The sequence below is a fragment of the Dermacentor variabilis genome, chromosome 1, assembly GCF_050947875.1.
Source record: "Dermacentor variabilis isolate Ectoservices chromosome 1, ASM5094787v1, whole genome shotgun sequence".
Lineage (NCBI taxonomy): Eukaryota > Metazoa > Arthropoda > Arachnida > Ixodida > Ixodidae > Dermacentor > Dermacentor variabilis.
The window spans coordinates 29,340,686-29,352,286 of record NC_134568.1 but is presented as its reverse complement, the minus strand read 5'-3'; the positions used below and the strand labels follow the sequence as shown (position 1 = coordinate 29,352,286).

Genomic DNA, 11,601 nt, shown 5'->3' with positions numbered 1-11,601 from the left:
GGTGGGGAACGATCCCACGTCTTCGCATTACGCATGCAATGCTCTACCAATTGAGCTACCTCGGTGCCTTTTCCCCATCCGCTTTCTTGGGTATTTATGTTTCCCACTAGAATCATAGGTGTGTTAGCCAGCGCCACGACTCACAAACCTTAGCGGCGGATGTCGAACATCCTTTCTGCCGCAGGCGTCACGTGTACATGATTAAAAAAAATCGGGCCCCTCGGTTAACCCCCTTTCTTGCTTATTACTTAACGAGGGTCTCGGATGCGGCATCATTTATGCCTACAGGTAGCATGCGTGGGCTCATTGGCCAGTTGCCTTCACCCAAAAAGACCACGTACTCGTGACACCCGCGGCAGAAAGGATGTTCCACATCCGCCGCCAAGGTTTGTGAGTGGTGGCGCTGGCTAACACACCCAGGTTTCTAGCAGGAAACATAAATACCCAGGAAAGTGGATGGGTAAACGGCGCCGCGGTAGCTCAATTGGTAGAGTATCGCACACGTAATGCGAAAGTTGTGGGATCGTTCCCCGCCTGCGGCAAGTTGTTTCTTCATCCACTTTCATTTCTATTTATTTAGAATTTCTTTAATTCATTTAGTAAGTACAAGTGATTTCCCCTATGTTGTCCTTGGTGTCAATGCTTGTTTGCTTCTTATGACAGCGAGAGCCGGTGACACGTCTGCAAAACGTCACAGCGTCTCGCAACACTGCTCAAGTTATTTTGACACGGTCTGATGCAGGGTTCCATTCGAGCTCTCTCATAGAATATTCCGTCTAGAAGGTGCTACCCTTGCAAAAATTGCGCTTGATATTCAGTGGTATTTTCACAGAAACTATATTGAAGGCAATAAAAAGTCAGTAATAAATGAAGCTATCCTCTATTACGACTTATTGTGTGAGTATGCTTGCACGCACCTTGCTGCCTTCAAAAAGAAGTTGGCTGAGCAGGATCGGAGAGCCGACGCCCAGGCATGTCAGAAACTTGCTGTAAGTTGTGCCGAATGCCTGGTGCTTCGGGCTAGCAGGACCGGACGAGCTCATGTTCCTGCGCCGAGGTTATTCGAAATGTATAACGAATGTCGTTCCAAACTAAAATTGCGCACGTATGCACTAACACAATTTATGTACGTAAAATCAACAAAATACGAAAAAGCTGTCTGCGCGTCTGGCTATTGAAAACTTCCACATCAACAGCTTTCTCTTCTCTTCGCCGCCATGTAAAACCAGATATCGAGCAGGACGTTTTGTTAGGCTTTCTTTTTGTTTAGGTGACTCATTTCCAGGTAAAAAGTAAGATCCATGCAGCGTTTATAGTTTTCGGAAAGAATTTATTCGGATTCCTCTAAATCTGCTTGCTGACTGACTCCGATTTCTAGCTGACATCATTGCGCTAAGATACTAACAGTTGTTTGCTAATTTTAATGATTTATTCACACGCAACGCAAAGGCCCTTCATAAGAGAATAGACAGCTGATGATAGCATGAACTCTGCTTCCTTCGTGTACAGTTCAATACATTACCCTTTCAAATTCGTATCGTGCAGTTCGCTGCACAATTAGCTAGAGCGCTGTAACATTGCGTTCCGAAGCTTTCCAGTGCCATTCTAACGGAGGGAACACCGGTTATATAGGCTGTCCCAGCTAATGTTAGCCAAGCTGTTCAACGAAAAAGACAGCTTAAAAAATAATCCATCAATGGTTACGATACTCCCTAATGCTAAATTTGAGCGCAGCTCTATACGTGTTTTCATTTCACGTCCCAATATTTTGTATTATGATTATATAGGTGCACGGTGTATATAGGGAAGAGAACGCTGTGAGTAGCGTAGCTGGCGCTGACTATTTGTCTCATGCGGCGCACTGCAAACGGAGCGAAGTGTGGCGCGAGTGCCTCGCTAATCGGGAGATTGTGAGAGGCAGCGCGTAGGTGACATATGGGCACAATTCAGATCAGCCGCCATGCAGCTCATGCAGCACTTTCTTTCTGTATAGACGAAGCGCGCTACTCTGACGCCATATTGTAACCATCGTCGCCGCACAGCCCGTCTTGCGCGGCACTACGCTTTTCTTCGCACGCTTTGGTTCCACCAACGACGACAGCGGCCGGCCTTTCGTCTCTGCACAATCGTGCCACCAGTGCCAGCAGCGACAGCATCCAAGGGAGCGTCACATCGAGCCTTACTCGCAGCCGCTCGCCATAGCCCCTGGCAGGAGGAGTGATTCCCGTCACGCACGATGGTACAGTGGGCTGACCTCAGCAGCTGGCGCCGCGGACGAGAGTAGCCTTCCCCACCTCACGCCACCCTGCCCCCCCTCCTCTGAAGCGCAAATGAGATCGCCCAGGCGGCTGCACATGCCATGGTGGCAGCAGCAGATGCGCAGGCAGTCTCTCCTCCGTTCCTCCTACACTTTCTTCCTCGCGCGTTCTTCTTTCATCTAACGTTGCGCTGCACGTTCGCTCGGTTACGAGGTACAACGTCGCCGACGCTCAACGCATAGGAAAGGGCGCCTAAGAGCCACGCTCTAAAGGCACGATGAAAAATACAACTTTAAGACCTGCGCTGTTTTGTCCTCAGACTTCTGTCGATCGAATGCCATAAATATTATAATTGTATCGTGCACTGCTTTCTAAAATCATTTTTGAAACTTGCTTAACGTTAGCTGGGACACACGATATAGATCGACATGCTGATTCTGTAGCTTCTGGAAATACTCTGCCAAGATGTCCGGTCTCCTCTAATCATGCCGCTTGCTTTTCATTGCTTCCCATACTTGTTAGCGTACTTTATCGGAAGGGAGCCATAGCACCAGCTATAGGCAGCCGCACGAAGCGTATGCTCTATGCACAAAGTTTTCTGGAAAAATTTACTACAGGGAACTTTGGCACTGGGTTCTGTTGTATTATCCTAGTTAACTAAGACAATAAAATTGCATAAATAAGACGCCATGGTCCCTGACCCTGTTTTTTGTATTCTGCTTATTTTTCATCATCCGGTGCCCGCCCAGCACGTGACACCTGCTGGCGCAGTGGCTGACAGCGGCTCCGTATTTAACATTCCCTCCGTTGAAAAAAAAACAGTTCAGAAAAGTCTGGTTAATACCTTATGAAGTCCTTCTGCTTTTTCGGTGTCATCCTCCTGCGCCTGCTCCTCCGTGCTTCGCATCCCGATAGATCGCTCACGAAAGGATGTTGCTTGCGTTCTGGAACGTTCATTTCAGCATAGTGCGCTTTTTTGTGGTTATCCGCTGATGAGGATACCAGGTTGCGATGGCTGGCTCACAGTTTCAATACATAGTGAGTTGTCAGATTCCAGTGACGAATTCATGACAGCACAAGTACCGAATTTCCCTTTGCTGACAACCCGCTGCAGTGGCTTAGCGGCTGTGGTGCTGCGCTGCTAAGCACGAGGTCGCGGGATAAAATCCCGGCCACAGCGGTCGCATTTCGATGGGGGCGAAATGCAAAAACGCCCGTGTCCGGTGCGTTGGGGGCACATCAAAGATCCCCTGGTGGTCAAAATTAATCCGAAATCCCTCACTACCGCATGCCTCATAATCAAATCCTGGTTTTGGCACTAAAACGGCAGAATTCATTTCAATTTTTCTGACAGCTTCAGGACGAACTGCGGCGACCTTGAACAGCCTTCCACACACGTCCTGTTACGAACGGCCTGGGGGGCTGGCGAGCTAGAGGAGAAGCGACCGCCGAAACCTGCCCGGCCCGCTGCGATGACTCACTTTGTGAAAGCAACAATGCACTGAGTCAACAGCCCATCGGCACCACTATGTCTGCTGCGACGACTCGCTTTGTGAGGGCCACAATGCGCCGCGTCCCCAACCGAGCGGCGCCGCGATGTCTGGACGCAGTCGGCGGACCACGTATTGTTTGTGGAGTCACTGTCGCCTTCACGGTTTGATTGGAGCGTGGGAACTCCTGCAAGAAGAAGTTTTGTGGCGCCGTCTCACGGGTCCTAGAAGCCGTCAGTCAATGAAGAGACACGGCTGCCACTGTCTGCGGAGTCAACACTGGGATCAAGAGGCACCTGCTCGGGGCAGGATCCTTGTCTGCGAGAACCCTCTCACCTCGGAGTGGTCAGTGAAACCTATGCGAAAGTGCGTTTTTAAACACTCCCCCTCAAAGGCGGGTCGGCGATGATGAAATTGGGCGCTCCCATCGGTCGCTGGTTGAACGACCCTTTCCCTCATCTAGGGAGGACAGAGTGTATTTAACTAGCCGTCGTCGACTGTTCGGTGTGCATTCTCTTTCAGTCATGCTAGACTGATGAACTGTAACGTTATCATGTAGATACTGTAAATAAATCCAATATTCATCGTTCTCGATGAGAACAAGTCTCTCCCTTCAACAACATCCTCAGCGTGGATGAGTTGGACAACGCCATGGGCCAGCTACCATCTATTTCATGCCCAACCCCAATCATTACAGCCCATATTCAAGTAGGTATGAAGCCGACCACGCTTTTCAATTATTTTTAAGGCCCAAAGAACAGTAGAGACAACTGTTCGTAGATTCCAGATAATATAATCCGCACGTAAACACCAACGATAAAGCCAGGCTCCTTGGCACAGTGTTTTTCATCGGTGTAACTTTTCGAGCTCAGTTACTTTTTCGTTGCACTTTCTCGCAAAAGCTCGCGGGTTCGAGCATTCGTGGGGTAGTCCTACTATTTCAACTCTTCTTTGAGGCTTCCGTCCATAAAAAAGAGCCGCGGGTGTAACTCCAGTAGTCGTGTGTGGCGTATATATATATATAGTGATACATTTGCAGGTAATCAAACATCAATGTTTTTATCTTCGGTTGTATGATATATGACTTCATATATATGACTTCAAGACAATGATGAATTTTTCAACCAACCCGTTCGCTTGCGGGTGATACACAGAGGAGTTGTAGTGAGTTATACCACATTCCGCGAGGAATTCTTTAAAATTTGTAGAGGAAAATTGTAGACCATGATAGGGTACAAGGTAGCATGGGTATCCTTATCGTGCAAAAAGTTCAAGTAGGAACTTCACCGTGGACGTGGTCACGTATCGTACGAAGGGGACCTTTGGCCATTTGTCATTTGTAGTCAATAATTGTAATGGCAAAGCGGCAGTCAGCTGAGCCTCACGTGAAGGGTCCCACAATGTCGATAGCAATCTTTTGTCAGGCTTTTTCAGGAAGAGCGACTGGTTTCGTTTGAGCCGCAGAGGGCAAACATGCACACAAGTTCTTCGATGTGGCTAACCATGAATGACAACCAATAGAACTCTCGAAGACGAGCTGTAGTGCGACTGGTCCCTAGTTTGGTTTCTTGGGCTAGCTCCATAAGAAGACGTGTCCATGTTATAGGAACGACAATCCTGTCCCCAAAGCCCAGAATGTCACTAGCAAAAGAGTTCCACCCACACGTAGAAGTAAGACATCAGCTATTTCAACAATGACTTATCAGGCCAACAAGTAGTCGTGTGCTGCATAATTAGAGTGACAACTGGATCACTGCAACTTGCCTCTAGAAGCTCCTGAATAGCGACTACACGAGACAGCAGGCAGACAAATTCTTCAGAAGCTTCGCTGTTTGAGCTGTCTGTGAATGACCAGGACAGGGCGTCAGTCACGACGTTTTTCATCTACCTTTCCTGTATTACACTGTGTAACTGTAGAACAGCAATCGTGCGGACGAGCGCGTTATCCTTATCGGATGATGAACTGCAGCTTTCGTCGAAACAAACGTCGCTAAAGCACTGTGGCCTCTTTGTAAGATGAAAGGTCATCTCCACAGGCATATATGGCAGTGCTCACAGACCCTGACACAGTCCAGAGCCTCACGTTCGCCGACAAAATACTTCCGATCATGCGGTTGCAGAGTACGGGAGGCGAATGGAGACGGTTTGAAGTGATCTTCCGTTATCTTGTCGAAACACAGTGCCTAGGATATATCCTAAGGCATCAGTAGTAACACATACAGGTAAATCAGGATAAATAAGATGAACATCACAAGATGTTAGCAGAACTTTCAGATGCTTCAAACTACTCTCTGCCACTGGGGTTCAACTGAAAGGCGCATTTCCTCAAAACAGGGCCGGCATTGGTTCCATGACAGCTGAAAAGCGTGGAATGAACTTGGAGTCGAGGCCCGCTAGCCCTAGCAGCAGGCGAATCTCGTAGATGGCGGCGAGTACTGAAATATGGCTACCGCTCCAATGAATGGCGTAAATGAAAATAGCCATTTGGCACTGACAATGTGTCCTAAAAAAGTCAACTCTGCAATGTCAAAAACACATCTGTGATTGAGATACAACCAGCATCAGACAGCCGTTTCAAAACTACCCGCAGGTTGTCCAGATGATCCTTTCGAGAGCGACCGTACACGAGGATGTCGTCAATGTAAAAAGCAAAATCGATTTGCCTCTTTTCATGATCAGATGTAACATTTTCTGAAATGCTGGTGCTGCCGAAGCCAGTTCGAAGCAAAGCCTCTTGAAGCGAAAGAGCCCGACATGCATTATAAACGTGGTGAGATCGCGGTTACTCGGACTAATTAGTAACTGATGGCACGCAGAAAAAATCTAGCTTGGAGAATCGCGGTGCACCAGCCAAGCTGTTGAAAAGTTCCTCAGTTTGTGGTAGCAGAAAGCTATGCGCTGCGATAGCTTTGTTTTGCTCTCGTAGGTCTACGCACATGCGAATCGAGCCATCTTTCTTCCAGGCTGCAATAGGTAAAAACCACTCCGAGGAGTCGACACGCTCAATGGTTTCTTGAGCTTCCAATCTCTGTAATTCTGCTGAGACGTGCTTGCGAAGGGCGAGTGGCAACCGTATAAGTTTGCTGGTCATTGGGTTCACAGACGCACGAACTCTGACCTTGTGCGTAAACCCTTCGACTGCTACTAGCTGCTTTGCAAACAAATGTTCAAACTCGAAAAGTAATTCAGGAGGCATCAAAGGAGTATCTTGCGTCACTAGAAGACACTTGAGTGGCGACTCCTTAATCTTCATATCTAGAACCGCGGTCCCACCTAGGCCAAGAATGGTTGTTCTTCCAGGCACAACGTAGAGTATAACATAAGTACAGTGACAGTGCAATGAGAGCGTAGAAATGAAGCATCCTTTTATAAGAATTTTCTGTTTAGAGTCGTTAAGGATTTTCACAGAGGTAGCCATCAAAGAAGAGGCAGCAGGAAAGCACTGCTTATATAATTCTTCTGCCAGTATTAAAACTGATGACCCTGTGTCGATCAAAAACATAAAAATGTTCCTTCTATTTTCAAAAAAGCATAAATGCCTTTCTTACGGCTCCAGACGTGGTAAAACTTATAACATGATTGTCCGAGGCAGACGTGTCATAATCATTTTCCTCTATATGTCGAACTTTATCTTTTCAAACATGCATAACGATTTGCACACCGACTCCAAATGACCAACTTCGTTACATCGGCAACACCTGTGTTTCTGAGCCTTACATTGAGGACTATTTCCAAGGTGTTCCGTTGAGCCGCCGCGGTAACATTGTTTTTTCAAGTCTCTAGTAGTCTGTGTCTTATGACACGTGCACGCGCTGCAGTGGTTCCGTCCCTCCTCGACAGGAAGTACTCGTAACTTCTACGCGATGAATTGTGCTTCTGTTCACAACAGCTCTTTAGCGTCTCCACACGCCTGATCATGCTGTCTAGCAATTGCAAGAGCACGAGAAAGCGTTGACGACTCTTCCAGCTGTAGGTGTTCACGTAAGTAGTCAGTGGTATTTATTTCCGCGATGTGGTCGCGCATCATATCGTCAGCCACATCACCGAAATCGCATTGTCCTACGCCACTTCATAGCGCAGTGACGCAATCGTCCGCTGTTTCACCTGGTTCTTGTACTAGAAGACGAAAACGATGACGCGCGGCAGTGGCATCTTGTAGTGTCCTGCCACCGCGATAATGAGACTGTCGTTCTATTCTCATGCTATCTGCACGTGGGCGCATCTTCTTCTTCGCCTGCTCTGGAGGCGATAGTCGCGCCTCTATAATACTCATCAGGGCTGAGAGATCCCTAGCCTGCGCTGCTTGTCGCAATGAGCGGGCAGTCCGCTGCCATCAGAATCTCAAATACAGGTTGTCCTTCGAGGCCCAAGCTATCAAGAAATATTGCCTTGTGACGTGTGGCAGGTAGCTCGGAGGCGCCCAATGCAACCATGTAGTTCTACAACGCCTGGATCCACTGCTCCCAAGGAATGCTCGGATGTCCTGGCGAAGGCAGGATCGAAGGCATTTCGTGGTTGAAGCCACGAAATGCTAATTGTAGCAGACAGTACGCAGGTGCCGCAAGCGCCGAAGGTACCGATGAGTATATGGACACGTATAACCCTCGTGCTTGTTGCTTCAGGTGTTCTTGCGGTGTTACTTATTCCGGAAAATTCCGCAGGAGGCTAGTCGGTTCGACATAATTAACACTGAGTGACACTTTTCGCGACAGTGTTAATTATTTATTCCGCTTTATCTCACTAATTTTCCAAACGATCATAGTTTTCTAACCCAGCAAAGCAATAAATCTCTGCGAAAATGCTTAACCATTGCGAATTGTTACATTTATGATGCATTGTTTTGTCGAAAACATCAATTTTAAATGTCATACATTCGCTCGAAGCCGGAAGGGGGAAGTCTAGGCGATTTCGCGTACTGCATACCCGTTATTCCCATGCTGGCTAAATCACGATATACTTGCAGCTTTTGTAGACACCAGCAACGGAGTTTCCTTCAATGAATTTTTTTTTTTAGAAAATTACCTGCCCTTACCGGGGGCCTGCGTATCCTATAATTCACCATGAAGGCCGTAGCCTTTGCTGGGCGCAGGTTGTCTGGCAGTCTGTGCGCTATAACAGAGCTGCTTTGAACAATCGCAGTGTGCCTCTAAGTATACAAAACACTGAAGTACACGTCGGAGCACATCGCTCATATATATATATATATATATATATATATATATATGCGTTACACAAGTCTTAGGACTTGAGACTGACTCCAACCAAATAACTGAATTTTATTAGCCAGACGTTTCGGAGCCCATTTGGCTCCTCCTTCACGGGGTTGTTCTTCGGGGGGTGGCGGTGTGCCGCTTTTAAAGCGTCTTTTGTAAAGAAAGGAAGGGGGAGCGATTAACGATTAATCATTCATCATTTTAGCCTTGAATCGATTAATCGCTTTCGATGCAGGGTTTTCCATCGATTCATTGATTAATCTAAATTGCTGCCGGGCAGTTTAAAAAGGTGGAAACACAGTTATCTACATTTGTAGGACAATATTTTAATATTTGAGAGGCGGAATCAAGTTACAAATACAGGTGTATGAAGTTTGATAAGCAATAATTATTAAATTGTTAAAGAGTTGGCACTAGTACCCTGTGAAAAGATAAACAATATATGTTATAAAATGGCACTTTGAGCAAGATACGTGGCCCTAGTGAATCCCTGTACAGTAAAGTTAAACAAGAAATAAGAAAAAATGACGAAAGTTCGAAATGAAATCTGGCTAAAATATGCAAGAAATTGCAATATGCACTGGGGAAAAGAAAATTACTGGTTTAGTATAGTAAGCCACATCCTTTCTTCTACACAGCAAAGGAATGTCAATTGGCTGGGATGTTTGGGGGAAACCGATACGTTCTTTGGATGGCCACACAACCAGCATGTGATAGTAGACACTCGGAAGCTGAAATCGCCACGAACTCCATCGCTATGTCAAATAGATGCTCCAAAGCGGCGCGAATGCTGTTACACAACGATCAACAACTGTGTTGCTATGGGATGCCTTGAAATGCAAAAACACGGGGAAGGCGGGAGATGGAAATTCAAGACGACGAGCAAAACGAGAACAAGGTAAAAGCGGGCGCCAACCTTTCGACAAGTGGACTTTTCTTTTTAATGACGATAAAAAAAAAGTCCACTTGTGGAAACGTTGGTGCGCTCTTTTACCTTGTTCTCGCTTAGCTCATTGTCTCGAAATGTGAAGTCATATCAAGCCTCCGGCTTCGCGCGGCGTAGTGGCGTGTGCGGTGCGGGGGAAGAAAGGGGAAGCGCTCAGCTCGGCATCGCCCGGGACTCCCAAAAACGGACGACAGTTGCCCTACCACAGCAGCGCAGTCACTGCTCGTGCTCCGCCATTCGAGTACGATTTCGAAATTTTCGCGCCATTCCGGCCAAACTCTAGAAAACGATTAATCGAACCTGTCTGATCTATGAAGTTCATTAAGTGAAGGGTGGACATCAACGAAGATTAATCGTATTGCGGGACGCCTTTAATCGATTATTCGATTAATATTTCATCGATATTACCAACCCTACTAAGTGAAGCATGTTGCGTCTCACCGAAAGGGCCCGCGACTGGTGCTCACTGTCAAGCGCGAAATGACCATAAATTTGTAACCTGGAATATGACCCGCAGCGACAGGCTAACTTCTGTTGGATGAAGTGCTCGGAAAGGAACGCATATACCGGGTGTTTCAGCGAACACTTCGAAATTGAAAAAAAAATTGACTGTGGAAGATAGCACAACTGTATTCCATGAGCTGGTCTACTCGAAGAGGCGGACATTAAAATGCGAAAAAGAAAATTGAAATCCGTTATCTGCTGCTTAACAAAAATTCACTAGTTAGGTTCCATCTAATTACCTCGTGGCACATATTACAATTTACAAATTCTAGCCGGGGAGTCTGCAAGGCAGATACACTTGGAACGAATTCTCAGGAGGACACCAGTTTCGACGTATTAAACGCCGAACTTTGCGGAGAAATGCATTGGCGTTCCAGTTACTTTTGTGCTTCAATGCATAAAACAACGTGTTGTTAAGAAAGTAATTGGAACTACAGGGAATTCTTACCGCAAGTTCGACAGCGAATACGTCGCAAATGGTGTCACCCACACAATTATTTTCAAGTGGATATGCCTTTCAGTTTCACCCGCCAGAATCTGTAAATTGAAATCTGTAAATGGTTAAAAATAATGAGGAAATTTTCGTTAATTAGCCGATTAGGCATTTTAATTTTTTTCTGCCAGTCATGTCCGCCTCTTTCAGTAGAACAGCTCATGGACTGGAATTGCGCTATTTGCCACAGGCAATTTAAAAAAAAAAATGCAAGTGCTCGCTGAAACACCCTGTAATAATTTTAAAGACATTGGTTGGAGCGGACTAATTTTAAAGCAAGCGGCGCCTCGTTCCATCTCTAGATCAAGATTCAGGATCTTGGACAAGAACTGTAGTTCGCTTTCGAAATTTCCACGGCGACGTTCTCCAGAGTGCAAATGTACAATGGGCATGCGCGATTCACCTGCTGACGCCAGCGTGCGTACCTGTAAGGTCAAGTTGTCAGCGGAGTGAGAAGGGGACTTCCAGAGAAACGTCTTTTCCGGGCGTGCGAGGACCGAGGAAAGCACGCTGCAATTTCGGAGAGAAGTCCCGCTGCCTAGTGCGTGTGCGAGCAAACCACCACGAAGAGTGCCGTTGTTCTTCTTCCTCATCTTCAGCCCCTTCAGCCCCTTCTGCCGCATTCAGCCTCCTTCCTGTTCAAGCGGCAAGGCTCGATGATGTGAACAGTGATTACAGGGCGCCTGGTGGTGGCGCT

At 46.8% G+C, this 11,601-nt stretch overlaps 1 non-coding gene across 1 annotated transcript; it reads left to right on the top strand.

Moving 5' to 3' along the window:
• The first annotated feature begins 469 nt into the window (after positions 1–469).
• On the top strand, positions 470–542 carry TRNAT-CGU (transfer RNA threonine (anticodon CGU)). The gene has a single exon. It is a non-coding gene; the product is annotated as a tRNA-Thr (tRNA).
• The last annotated feature ends 11,059 nt before the right edge of the window (positions 543–11,601 follow it).